This window comes from Pogonomyrmex barbatus, unplaced genomic scaffold, assembly GCF_055798465.1.
Source record: "Pogonomyrmex barbatus isolate J1 unplaced genomic scaffold, ASM5579846v1 scaffold20, whole genome shotgun sequence".
In the NCBI taxonomy this organism is placed as follows: Eukaryota; Metazoa; Arthropoda; class Insecta; order Hymenoptera; family Formicidae; genus Pogonomyrmex; species Pogonomyrmex barbatus.
In genome coordinates this window covers 358,023-373,746 of record NW_028297117.1, presented here as the reverse complement: position 1 = coordinate 373,746, position 15,724 = coordinate 358,023, and the positions used below count along the sequence as shown (strand labels likewise).

Sequence of the window (15,724 nt, the reverse complement as noted above, 5' to 3'; positions counted from 1 at the left end):
AATATTGCTTCGAAGAAGAATACGCGTGAAAACATTGCCGATAGTTTTTACGATATTACCATTATCCTGTAGGTCGAAAACTAATTAAATATCCGCAAATCATACTCAAGATTTTAATACGCTGAATTAATAATAAAACTTCAGTGATCAACGTTGTTAGACGATTGGAAGAGAGGTTGTAAAACAGATGGGGAACTTTGCTAAGGACGATCCGTCAAAAGAAAGAAAGAATGTGAGGTATTTTCACTGAGTTGTGCGTTTTCTTCGTCTTTATATGTCCCTTCGGGGTTCTCATAGCCAGAACATATTAATATTCCAGTCAAGGACGCGTGCCATCGAGCTACTACGGACGCTGATGCAGTTCCGAGTCCCGGTGCCATCTTCGGAATATCCGGTGTCCCTCCGGAACGCTACGTCACGGAATAACGGACGTGCCCATCCTAATATGTGCAGATTCCATAGTATAATAATCTCTCATGGAATTTCTTATAATGTCTTTAATGATAATTCCGTGAATAAAGGATGTAATACTAAAAAAAAATTAGTCTCAAATCAACACTATATATTCTCATATATAAATATTATAATCTTAGAAAAATTTTAACATTGACATACGAATATAGATATTTCCATATGTAGGCAAAAATATTGTAGAAGATTTTTAATTTTGAACAAAAGTGATACTTGCATCAATACAAATCAAGACTAAGATTATAATATTTTTGCTTATGCGAATATTTTTCTTGATTAAGACTAATGTTCTTTTTGTATCTTGTTTACTATATTATAATATATAATATAGAATATAATTAAATAGTTTTATTATACATAATTTGCGATCCGTAAAGATAAGAAATTAAATTTTATAATCATATTTTATCTTTGTTATAAAATAAAAATAATAATCTCTTAAAATTTAATTTCATATACATCTGGAAGAGAAAGAAACAGAAAGAGAGAAAAGAGCATAAATTATACACATATAATTCACGAGATATTAATACAATATTGTATTTAGCGCGAAAAGGAGTGCTGTAGATTAAAATTAACCTGGTATATGAGATGGATTAACATGAGATAATTATATGTAATTCAAAATCCGCACATATATGTGTGCACTCAAATGCCATTTACTCTTGTTATCTGAACAAAACACTCATCTATTTAATCTACCATCAAATACCTCACATATAATGTTATTCTCTCCTCTTTCATACCTACATACCTATTAATTTCACATAATAATCAATTTAACTATTATTATTAACTTTGCAACGTGTATTTTTCATCGATTTCTACAGATATTTCTGAAAAATATTAAGTGCAGAATATGTTTATATTAAATTTGCTTAGATTTTTAAAAATTATATTCGTTAAAAGTAGAAATATTTTAATCTTGAATTGTGAACCTTTGCGCTTATCTATTTTTTTGCTATGAAAAAAAAAAAAAAAGAAACAATAAAAAATCTTATTCGTAATGAGGATATTAGTATTCTAGACTAGCGTAGTATCATTCGGTGCCATCTTTGTACTATCCAGCATCCTTCTGGAACTTGGAACCGCGATGATGGATGAGTTTACTTCCTCTGGCAAGTGGATCTCGACCTCTTTGGAAAAAAGTCGATATGGACCAACAGTCGGTAAGATTTCCCAGCAAGAAACACGACACGTAACGGCAAGAAACTCCTCCGATACGTTGTGGCTGAGAGCAACCTACCCAGAGGAACGAGAATCTACTCGGGACTCCCGTATGTAGTAGCGCCATCATCGATTTCACTGGCTTCGAACCAGTCCGATATGACCTCAGCAGGAGGGAGAGAGTTCTCTCAAAGAGCGAAAGTGCCTGGTGAAACTTCTTCCGGCTTCTCAAAGAGGAATTGAATTGCATATTAGATCATTTGGAGACGTTTACGAGTCTTCTGTTAATTACCGATAGTTTCTTTCTTCGTAAGTTTATCATCAAAACATACGCGTCTAAAGTCTAATGCAAATCTTACGGAATATCGCATACAACATTAGATTTCATTAAATTTTGCTTTAACGATAATGTGTTTTAAAATGGCAATGTCACGAGGAAACTAAACGTCGCCGAGACATTTCCGCCAAAAGTTGAAAGTGCATAAAATAATACAATCACACGAATCTATTTTGAGAACAGTAAGCGTGGGAAACGCAGGATATAGTTACGACTTTATCCATTTGTCATCAGAGTTTAGCCATTTACACCGTGCAATTCCTTTCCTCAATAGCGTCAGGATAAAATATGAGACGTGTATTGCATAGCGCATCAATCAGCATTAATAACGCCGGGCGAATAAATCGGCCAAATGAGTAACGGCATTTACGACTATTACCGACTATTTCATATAATGCAATATCCGTTAACGCAAAATCACCGTTTCGCCCAATCTCGGAATCGATGGCCATTAAATCCATGGCAGATTAAACACGATTCGGCGGTACGGACGCGCTGTTTTCGACATTTTATCGGCGCGTTTACAGATAGATATTATCGTCGTCGATCAGCTTGCGCGACTCAACGTGTCGCTAATCAACATCTCTCCCGCAGAAAGTGCACGAATATTCGAGGCGCACGCATGAATCGAGAATAAATGAATGACATTTGCCATAGGCGCGAGCGGAGTATATCAGCATATTTCCCATTGACGGCAGGATAATCATACGAGCGTCAAATAGACTGCTCTGTGGATTTGGCCAGTTAGTTCCCGCGGTAATAATCGCGCGGTATGGATTCCGATATTAGGTCGCCGGCCACTCTAATTATTGCTCATAATGTCATATGGCGACAGTTAATCAGGGTGTGAATTTACCAAACTCGATCGTGAACGAGGGGGAGAAAAGGACTTGGAAGACCGCGATAAAAGCACCGCGCGCGCGCGCGCGTTGATACTTTTCAATAATCGTAACACATTTTTTTATTTTATTTTACAACGCTCACAGACTGATTCATGATCACGGTAGAGCACAACGTGCGATTTGCGAAATACAAATAGCTGCCTTCTTGCCGAACCACTCATAATGATGTACGTAGGTGCATCGCGATATAATATATCGTCGCTTACCGAGCGAATAGCTGGGATGCCGCGGCGAAGGATGGTCCCGTTAGACGAGTCTCGAGTGAGAAATCGGAAAAATGTGGGATACCTTCACGTGGCGCGATGAAAGTAAGCGTGCGCAAACAGCACCGCTGAACTTACCTGTATCGTACGTTTATCTATTGGCAACCGCACCTACGAGGAAGGTATCCGAGCTCGAAAGGTCGCAAATAATAAATTTCCCCGAAGGTGCATGCAGCAACGCGGCAGCAACTGTGACTAAATAAGACGAGAATATACGACGAAATCTTGACTCGCTAAAGCGACAATAGCGTAGCGATTGCCAAATAATGTTATGTATATATATATAAAAAAAATTATGATAGATATCAGTTTCTTAGAAAATAAATGCCTCTGAATATTAGTTCCCGCGAGATAATTATTTCTAAAGAAAGAAGTTTTTGTATTTTAAATGTTTTGTATTTTGTTGAATGTATGTTAAAGTGCCAATTCACGTAATTTCACGAAATGTTAAATTGCACTTTATATTTCTCTGGAGAACAGGAATTATGGCGTATAATGTAAATTCTGCATTAACACTCGTTAATGGGTCTTTGCAGCTTAATGTAATTATCGCAAAATATAAATTATTCTCATGCGTCTCTTTCACGCGCGAGTTAATCGAGTATCGATGACTAACAGCGCAGAATTTTGAAATGTCAGAAGTGGCGTGAATTTATTAAATATCATAAATCGAACGAACACGACACTCCTGAACGAACAACCGCACCAATGAGATATCGCAAATCTGAATTTTCATTTTCCTCTGCGCATCGCTCCGCGGCTATTTAATTACCGTCATTGTGGTGTGCAGCGAGTTGATGGCAAAAATAAATATGGAAATCTCGACGACACGTGAATGACGACGACCGCTAATATGCAAAGCGACGGATCGTCGATACGCGATATTTGCATTTAACAACTGTTACGTGCATCCACATTCACGAGATCCTCATCTCGTTTTATTCCCTCGTGACCATTTGATATCGAACATTGATAAAACGTGACGCGATCATATAATCGGCAATAAGAATTTAGAGATAACTCTGCGAAACGCAGCTCCCTTCGCCACGTGTTTTTTTTTTTATTCAATCATAAACGCAAATGCATTTTCATGAAAAAAGAAATAAAAACAATATAAGAGATGTTGATATTTCATCAGTGGCAAAAGGCTCGTGTTGATATTTCGTTCGTGTCAAAATAAAAATAAAAAAAAAACGAGAGAGGAAAAGAAATCTCGCAACGGACAGGAGGAGCAGGACGTAATAACTCGTGGAGGCCCGTTCGATATTCAAATTCGTCCAGTGTACACGTCGCGTGAAAAAAATCTATGCACACGTTCGTGTGTATGCACCGGGCGTAATAAAAGGCGTGAACGATGGCCACGGGAAAAGTCATAATCCACTTTTGTTTGCGGATTTATCAGTCTTCCGTGATGCCTCGTCCGGCGCTTTATCGAGTCCCGGCGCCATGAACGAGCGATGGCATAACAAAAGGTGGAGGCTTTGGGAACTCTCGACGCTGTCCTCCCTCCCTTCACTTCATCTCCCATCTGTTCTCGCGCACCCATATACATACACATGCATCTATACATAATAGTCTGCAATACAAAAAAAAAATGTACCAAACTCTGGCAACGGCCGTAAATGACTTTCGCATATTTCCGCTTCGACTGGCGAACAAATATCTGGAAAAACAAAAAAAAAAGGAACACCGGGGAGTGGAGCAAATTACTTTTTCAATACCTATGAAACAATCGAGAACCGGATATAACGATCTACTCTGACGTTTCATGAAGAATTATCAGCGCTCGCTATAATAAGAGTCTCTATTCTAGCATTGAAATCACTGCTGCTAGATCAAATCGGCTAATTTTCCTGCAGAGCGACGCGAAACATACTGTTAATATTTCGCATCGATAACTCTTATTTTAAACTTATGTAAACATATAACGTACGTAAATATTATATTCTCAGCCTGCAATTTATTATCTTTTACAATAATTATTACTATCTTATTTTTGTTGATAATTACGCGTTTCACATAAAAACAATACACTTTTACATTAAAACTCAATCAATGTTATATAATGTAGAAATTTAATAACTATCCGCTAGTCTAGACCGAGTCAACTTCTATCGTCTATTCGTCAAAGAATCTGCGATCCGACCGTCTCATGTTTCTCCGCCTGCTCTTCCATATCCACGGCAGCTCTTTCCATTTTTCAAGTCCGCACAGCACACCGCCAATCCCGCGAAATGATTACAAACGACCGGAGATAACGTTCAATAAAACGTCTCGATTCCACGTTCCGTGCACGTAGCGAAGATGCAGCGTGCTCGGCCGCAGAGTCGATATCGGGGATCACGTGTGTTTATCTATGTCCGTTCAGTACGTGGCCGCGACGTGCATCGCTACGATATCAACGGGAATATGTCTCTATCGATACCGACTCTCGTTCACGGAAAATCCCGCGGTCCTGTGCCCTGGTTAAAGGAAAGAGACATTCGAACAATTGGTTCTCTATCTTTCGTGATAGACGGAAATCCCTTGTTATCGCGCACTAAACTGATATAATTGTTATTCTTTTTAGCGAAGTGTATATTCACGTTCATTTTCTGATTCATCAATATATGCATGCGCGCGCGCGCGCGCGCGCGCGCGTGTGTGTGTGTGTGTGTGTGTGTGTGTGTGTGTGTGGAGTGTATGCGCGCGCGCGCTATACGTAATGTTAATATGCATTTTATTAAATATTTGATTTTTGCAAATTTATTATCATTGCTCATTTTATTAGAAGCATTTCTGTCGAACGTTTCTGATCTATCTATATATATATATATATATATATATATATATATATATATATATATCACCTTTTAATTTTTCGTGCTTTCGTGCAAAATTCAATAGAGACGCAAACGTATTGTTTTAATTATTTGCTGAATGATTTACATCGCTTGAATTGCAAATACCATCTATCTCACCGTCAAAAATATCCTCCGATAAAATATAAATGAATATTATGAATTACCGCGGTAGAAAATAGCGTAAATGTACAGCCGTAACAAAAAAAAAGAACGCAAAAGAAACATCTCCGATGCACGGAGGATGTTGGTACTGCTGCCGGATGTCGCATTAGGAATTGTATAATCGGCGGAAGTGTGTTTCGTGGGGCGCGTATGCGCGCGCGCGCGCGCGATTCTGTAACTTTTTTAAATCAACGAGACTGCTCTCTTGGGCCGACATTACAGGCCCTAAAGTACGTCATTAGGCGAGTCAAAATTTACGGGAATCTTGCGGGAATTGCCAGTTGCACAGCGCGTCGCGTGATCAACGATGATGACCATGTGTACGCATCCAAAATGGTGTGCGTATCCTTAAAAAGAAAACGTCGATAAAATCTTCCGAAAATACAAAGAGAGTGACGATGGGGCAGAAACACCGAACGGGGGAGGAGGAAATCAATTGCAATATTGCAATTTTCATCTGAATAATGCGATAATCCGGGATATGACGTCGTTACCTGATTGTCAGATGGAAGAATCAGTAGGGTAGGGGTAAACACGCCCGGATAAAGGATAAACGTGAAATTAGAAGGAGCCCAGAATGAGGATTTTTAAAGTACTATAATACTCTTGAACGGCTTTTGCTTATGGCCCGTAATAATTTCAGATATATCCATCGAGTTTCTCAACCGATATTCAATGCCACAATGAACAATATAATAATGTCGAAGACTATTATAAACATTATGTATAGAGAACCAAACCTTTTGATTTTTTAATACCCTCTTAATAATTTCGATTCTTTTATCTTTTGTTCCAATTCAAATTTCAAAGACTTTTTAGATCTTTTATCAATACTGTAAAAGCTTCCATTATCGATGTATAAGGTTATTAATTTGATAATCTATTGTCTTTAATTTCTAGAAAATAAAAATAACTTTTCTCGGAAATTAACATACAAATTACAGTGAAACGCATTAGGCACAAGATAACAAAGCCTCATTCTTGTATCAATTTCAAATACTCCGGTGTGGCGAAAGGATAATCGCGATACGTCGCACGCAAATACGATTCGACATCGTTCGAATGTGCATGCATGCATTAACTAACCGGGAACATTGCGGCACCGTTAGCCACGTGATGAAGTTTTCCCGCGTCTATAAAACGAACGCAATCTAATTTCACACGCGGAGCTAAGCGCTATCTTAGAAAGGCATGCGTGGCAATCATCCCGATGTAACAAAAAGCAAAAGACGTATAGTTAAGAAATTGCACAGTGTATCGAATACCTCAATCATGCCCGTTTTATTCTATATTTTTCTGAATTCTCAATTCCTATATCTGTTCAAAATAAAAAAATAATAGCCTCAGTGGTCTAGTGGATAAGATGCCTGCCCGGAAAGCGGGCGATCCCGGTTCGATCCCTGACTGAGGTGATATTTTTCGCAATATATATTTCTGATGGGGGGGATAATAAAAGGGATGTTTAATCGATATCAATAATATTGATCATATTGATAATATTGATCGAATTGTTATAGAACCACTACGTTGAAAGTCTGCTAAAAAAGCGGCACGTAGTTGGTAATATAAAAATTAATTGAATTTATTTTTATATTATAAAGACTTTAGCAACCAAGATCCTGCTTGCCGAGTAAATGCCATGTCTCGCGTTGTAGTTTGTTAACATATACTTGGCTTATACCTATGTATTGTTTAAAAAAATAATTATTGTTCCAATACATTTATGGTTTTTATCAGTTAATAGTTAAAGAATTTACAATTAATAGTTGAACAGTTTAATTGTTTGTTGCAATTAAACAAAATTCATTAAATTGTAAGTACAATTTATTCTTATATGAGTTACTTAGAGTTATATAAACAATTTGTAAATTACAGTTAAAGTTTTTTGTAAGCACTTTATATTAAAATCATATCTATCATAAATTAATACAAAAAGACTCTCAAAAAATGCACAGTAACGTGTGTGTGTGTGTGTGTGTGTGTGTGTGTGTGTGTGTGTGTGTGTGTGTGTGTGTGTGTGTGTGTGTGTGTGTGTGTGTGTGTGTGTGAGACATTGCATTGTTTGAAAAAAAATTTAAAAATCGCATATAAAAAAACGATATTCTCTCTAACTATATAATTACTTATACTATATTCTTTATATTTATATTCTATTTGTATCGGTATTATATTATATTATTAAAAAATTACAAATTATAAATTATCGATAAAATTAAAATATTCCAAAAATATGTATAAAATATTGCAAAATAAAATAGAATGTCATACGATTTTTCTCCATCTAAATTAATAAAATTTGAAATAGCTTATTGCTCTCAAATTGCATTTTTAACTAAAATTTTTAACTAAACACAATTTTTTTAACTAAACACAAATTATATTGCAAAATTTCAGATGCTTTTAACTGTTATTACAGAACTCTAATAATTTCACTTGATAAATCCGATCCCACGGTTTACAATTTGTCTACATGTAATTGATTAAACTATAGCCATGTTGATTGCCAGATTTGGAGACCGGATGCGTCTCTTTAACTCCATTGCAATGTAATAGTAATAGCGTGGATCTCGCAGTTGCGAGTGGTTCACCGCCCACAATAGACAGCAAATGAATCGCCTGTGAATAGATCGTTCATTTCTCCCAACTCAAGCTTTTCCTCTCACACTCTCTCTCGAGAAGCCACAAAATAATTATCGTTATACATTGATTGTCTTCGTAAACAATCGTCTATTCAATATGATGTTTCAACCCGTTAGAAGCTTATCGCGATATAAATCAAAATTTTACTTCTGTATGCAAATAAAAAATATCTAATAAACAAAAACTGAAATTAAAATGTGAAATTAAAAAAGCAAACAATCATTATTATGTCATTCTGAATCATAACTAGATCCACGCCATTGGAAAAATATCAATCATATGATTAAATATTTTATTAATTATTCATTAATCTATCAAAGTTTAAAATTCACACACACACACACACATACACACACACACACACATACGCACGCACGCACGCACGCGCGCACACACACACACACACACACACACACACACACACACACACACACACACACATACAACAGTTATGCATTTTTCCAATCCCCCTCTTCTAATGTTAAAAGAAGAAAAAGCCTGAATATTCTTACAATTTACATCAATCCTATAACATCGAAGAGACAAAGGGATTGAAAATTATTCTGAGTAATCATGTTTATCAAGTGCATTTCTAGAATTGCATACAGATGTTTAATCATAACATACAAATGCCTGTTTAGTGAAGACAAGTGACCGTAATCAATATAACGAGGAACAAAAGTAGACACGGACATGATGCAGGATCGCGCATGTAATTAAATTATGTAATTATGTAATTAGATTATGAGACTGAAGTTGCTCGTCAAGATGATATTTCGAATGAAATAGGATAATCTAATTTTGCTACTCTTCCGAAAATAAGATTACTTAGCATTTCTCGTTAAATGATTCACAAAAATGGCGTCTGAACTGGAATAGTCAACGAAATGAAATATTTCTTGACAAATCATGTACAAAAACAAATTTCATTATCAAATGTATATATAAGTATTTCTATTTTCACTCAAAAACTAAATATTTATTAAATTAAAAAATAATACAATCATATTTATATAATTATACTTAATCGAAAATATGTAGATTATATAAATTTATATATTATTTATATATTAATCTATTAATATATTTATAATTTATATATTATAAATTTCAAGCTATATTTATCTTCAACTTCTTAAACTATTAGAGTTGTAAATAGTAATTTTTCCAGCTAAATCTTTCCCTAGATTTATAATTTCAGATTATGTTTTCATGAGTTCAAAAAACCAATATTCATCTCTACTTTTAATAATAAAAAATTAAAAATTTTATTTTCCTCTTTTCAAGAAATGCTTGTAAAAGATGATTTAAAAATCAGTTATATAATTCCTAAAACCGTGGAAAATAATCATATTGATGAAATAATCACATTGATGAAAATTGAAGGAAAAAAAATCTAAGGAAATAAAATGTCGAGAATGTCCAAAGTTGATGGAACAAAAACGGATAATCTATTATCAAAACCCAAGCCCTTGCTCGTTATTATCAATTGAAGATCGAATAACGGTTAAATGAAAACGCAGAAACCATTTTGGCAGAAGGTCTAGAACGATGAACGCGATGTATTAAACTTTTATCGAATATCAGTGCGAACAGAATCGTAGATAGGAACCGCGATTCAAAATGGTTAAAAATTGATGAAACTCGGACCGCTCATCGCGGGTCAGCAGGTTTAATGGTCCGATAAATGCATAATGGTGTAGTCAGTCATTCATAAAGTTCGAAAAAGGAATGTGCCTGGTTGCGGTCGGAAATTTGATGAGTGATCAGATATGATAGTCAGCAGTATGTGTTCAGCAGTCGTTATCTGTATTTGCCGTGCAATTCGACATCGATGCGTTTACAGGACACGCTCGTATGACACGAAAATTTTGGCGTGCGTGCGGGATGTCAAATAAAAACGAACGAATCTCGATATGGTCATATCGCCGAAGCGTGTTAAAACGTTGAATGTTACACGAAGAGAAACAGTTTGACCAAATACAGATTTGATTGCAAAACACGGGACGGGGGATATATTTGCTACGTGGTTAGCAAATAAATTTAGCTAACAAATATAGTTTTATATTGAGAGTAAACCTATATCTATATGAATGAAAAAGATTTTATATAACTAAATAATTTTTTTTCTGTTATTTTAACCAGATTTTCGATACAACAAATTTTTAATCAGTTATATTTTGCGGTTATTTTGTTTTAAAAATCGAAAGTTTAGTTCATGAATATGTATAAAATGATATCAATTTAAGTGCTTTTATAGAATAGATTTAAATTTTTATCTATTTATATATATCTATCTATCTATATATATACATATATATATATATATATGTTTTCTAATAACTTTAATGATAAAAAAATATATTACATTAGAGTAATTTTTAGTGTAGATGTCCAATTTCTAATATACTAATGTTGCAAATATTTCTTGCAGAAATAATAAAAAAATATTGCAAGGATGTTCTCACCGTGAAGCGTTCGCAAATTCACTTTGCAACGAAGAAATTAAATCTGCCCCGATTACTGGCGCGTGACCGTGCAGCCAATACGATATGAGATTGAACATAATGCGGTCAATGCACCGTTGAAATAATGAATGTGCACGAAAGACCTCGAAACTAAAGAACATGTTCGATGACTTGGGCAAGGCGACACAACGTGTGCGACTGAAATCGCTTTCAGAATTCGCTTCGGTGAAAGCCGAATATGCGTTTCTACGGATCGTAGCAGCACAGCGTGACAAATTAAAAACCGTCAATGAAACCGTCAATGAATACGTACAGTTAAACTAAGTCATTTTGTTCTTCATGTGTGTTCATTGTAATATTTTTTCTCTTTGTAACATGCAAATTAACATTCGTACTCTCGTATATATAATACGTTTATAATATATTTCAAGTAAAATGGCACATTTGCCAGCATATTTTTAAATAAAGCTACAATAAATGTAATTATATAATAATATAACTATATATATATATATATATATATATATAATAAATGTATAACATGAATATCGAATATGAATATGAAGACATATATACTATGGATACTTAATACGAACCCATATTAAATGCAGCAAGATTATCAGAAGATATATAAGATTTCCTTTCATTTACTATTAATAGCTTTACATTTCTTATTATCTCGCAGTCAGCTCAAAAAAGTGTATCAAAGACATAATTAGATACGCGTTAAAGTATTCAAGAAAACAATCGCGTGTCTAATATGACCTTTAACAAGAACATTAAATATGTATTGTGCTCACGTGAGGCTAATTTAACATCAATCCGTGTTATGAAAGATTATTATAAATTACTGTTAGTACATATAGAATTAAATCTAGTATTGATAATCTCGATACTACTACATCAATATTAACGTCGATAGGAAGGATGAATTGATTCATCAGGAATGATACTGCATGCTTCGCATGAACACTCATTACTGCAATCAATAGATTTCAAACAATAAACGGCCACCTGATATTAATTCCATCACTTGTTTATCGACAACCTCTATTCGCTAGTTGCAACGTAATATGCTGGCAATTAATAGTTGTCGGCTGCAATGATTGCGCAATCGGTGTTCTCACTCAAACGTTGCAATCGACATAATGGAACAATATTGAATGTAATGAGATTGTCAGAAAAGAATATAAGATTTTCTTTTATAAGTACTGTACTCCTCGTCAAATAAAGTAGTATTCCTAAAGAAAACAGAGGTCCTAGGTGTTAATCAAAATTTAAGATTAAAAAGTGATATATACGTTTTATATATTATATATATATATATATATATATATATATATATAATATATATATATAAAATCTATACCTCCGCAATAGGAGCGATAAGATAATATGCAATATTTACGCCAAAAAGTAAATTATAAAAAGTAAATTAATAATATAAATATTAATAATATAATTTAATATATATATATATATATTAAAAAATTATTAATTTATTTTTTATAACTTACTTTTCGGCATAAATATTGCATGTTATTTTATCGCACCTATTTCCGTTTATACGCAGATACTAAAATTGCGGAAGTAGGTAAATTGTAAAAATTACTAAAATATAACCACGAGTTGTGACTGGCAAACGTAACGGGCAATTATAAAATTATGAGTGCATTCATCTAGCTCGCTTTCACACCGTTACAATAATGTGTTGTTTCAAATGAAACAATTTTTTTCATTCAGATTTGCATATAAACACTAGTTTCAAGTAACGCACATTGGAACAATTTTACAAAATTAGTTAAATTTTTATTCTTTATTTATCGAAGTAAATAGACGTAACTCTAAAAGATAAAGATGAATAAATGCAAAATCAACGAAAACAGATATTTAGCGATATCTTTCACGTATGCTAATATCGGCAGAAATATCAGCCAATAATCTAACAATGGAATTCATATATTATGAATATGACAAGATACACAAGATAAAACTCTTTTCAATATAAAAACAATTTAGTCAAATTTCGCTCCAAGAACATTGCAACACTTCAACAATACTCGAACTGATTATACAAAATTTAAAATGACAAACGCATTTACAGAATTAATCACATCTGCAAAATCTATTGTCAAATTATAAAAATGTATTTCATCGTAAATCGTTCTCTTCGTAACGACACGATTTTTTCTGGCAGAAATTGTAACAGAGCAACGGCAAATTGCGTGATTTGATATTTCCACACTGTTGCTACTACCATGTTGCACAGGATATCGCGTGACTCCAAATCCTATCTCGCATCAAATGACGAATGGCGAACGATTCATACACGAATGTAGTGAAAATCTAATCGCTAGTGTGTACGTATGTGTATGTCAATTGATGATTATTATTATATTTTCTACCATCCTCGATTAGTGTACGTCGATTATGATCGCAATTTCCAGTTTCTCAGAGGGAAAAAAAAGCAGAAAAAAGAAGAGATTGTATTATCTTTTTAGTATAGTATTATCTTTTTGTATTATCTTTATGTCACGAGAATGATGTAATTAAAACTTCCGTAAACGCACGATTTCCCAATTAAAATATGCACTTATAAAATTGCGCTTGCAATCGATATGCCGCAAAATTGCAAACGCGAACGAGACTGTGAATTCCATGCATTTTTATTTAGTTCAGAAAAGAGAACAAAAGGTGGATGAACGGAATTAAATAAAATCGGTCCCGGATGCCGATATCGTGGAATATCTATCTGAATATAACGAATTATCAGCTTACATTGCCATGCAGTGAATTTTAGTTAAACCGTTTAGCAATTCTGAAAATTGCATACATAGCGTTAAATATTACGATAGAAATTACAATAATTTAAAAAAAACAAATAAAAAACTCTCTTTTACTCGCATGTCCAGTTTCTAATCTAATAAAATAAATTAAAATCTAATAAAATAAAGTTAACAAAAATAAATTGAATTATATTATGTATAATCAAAGTTATGTATATTCTGTATATTATAAAATCTTAAGAATTGTACCTGAGAGTATTCTAAATAAAAGAAATTTATATATAAAATATATAAATTATAATTATTGTATAATTTTTAATAATTTTATAAATACAAGAATAATTAATATTGAAATCAATTGAATTCTAATTTTTATAAATTATTTTAATCATCATTAGATAAAATTTATTAATGTTGTATTATCGAATGTTTACACATTCAATAATCTTCAATATCGATATCATATCAACATATACAGAAAAAAATAATATGTGAACATATATAATGCATTAATAAGTTTTATTCATTTTATAAATAATTAAAATTTTTTATAAATGTTAATATATTTACATTCAAGTCATATCATATATGTACATATAATGATACTATTACAAAATATTAATATTTTTTTCTTATATTTTATCTATCATTCGCTGACGTGATAGATAAAATCCACATAGAATGAAGAACAACAATCTGCCATTTTTCAAGTTGTAAGTAGTACATTATGTAATATATATTTCAGAAACTTGTCCCAAAATTTAATATATATATATATATATATATATATATATATATATATATATATATATAACCTACAAGTTGACGCTGTGCCGCAACGCGGAGAAGTGCTTTTTTTTTACGGATCGAGTCGTTGTGATCCTATAGTTTTTATAAAAGCAATTTGCATGCAGAGCGTAGAGTGGCGCATTGTGCCAGGAGATTGAACTTCTCTCGGGGTCAATTTAAAAATCCTGGTTCATTATTTTGCGAAACACGACATAGATCGGCATAAGCAAAACTACCACGTCGCGAAAAAGCAGCTTCTCTCACTTCCCGTTTATGTAGAAATGACGGCATTTCTTCAGTGATGTGCGAGATGCTACGAGATTTTTGCGAAAACTCCACGAGCCACATGAAAAGATACGAATATTCGAATTTGAGCAACATTGATTTCTATAAATTTAAGAAATCTTTATTCAGAATAAGTAGTCAACGAAAAATATATTTTTATATTTGTAATTAAGAACTAAACTGACTCAAAAAAATCGCTAAAGTTATAATATATTCTCCGATAATTTCAATTATATTAATTCTTATATTAATTAAATCCAAATTTTAATTCTTTTTTCATCAAAATATGTATATGCTAGAATCTGATAATTAAATCCCAATTCTCTCCTAATAATATATTTAAGCTACTAGATCATTTAATCGTTTAATATAACTAAATTATAAATGTAATAAATATAATATTTCTTATATATTAATAAATGTTTTAAAATATAAAAAACAAATTTCAATTTAAAAACAATTTTATATTAAAATAAATATAAAAAATTTAAATTTTATATTGAAATAAATAACAAAAACGTAAACTTTCGCTACCCAAGAAACGCGATGTTCGAAAAATGCATTAGCGGACAAATCAATATATAATTTATAAAATTTCTCTGTCCCGATTT

At 33.0% G+C, this 15,724-nt stretch overlaps 1 protein-coding gene across 1 annotated transcript in view; it reads right to left on the bottom strand.

The window, feature by feature from the left end:
• The window catches only part of alpha-Man-Ia (alpha-Mannosidase class I a), a 557,932-nt gene that overhangs the window by 537,564 nt on the left and 4,644 nt on the right, over positions 1 to 15,724 (bottom strand). The window lies entirely within an intron of this gene.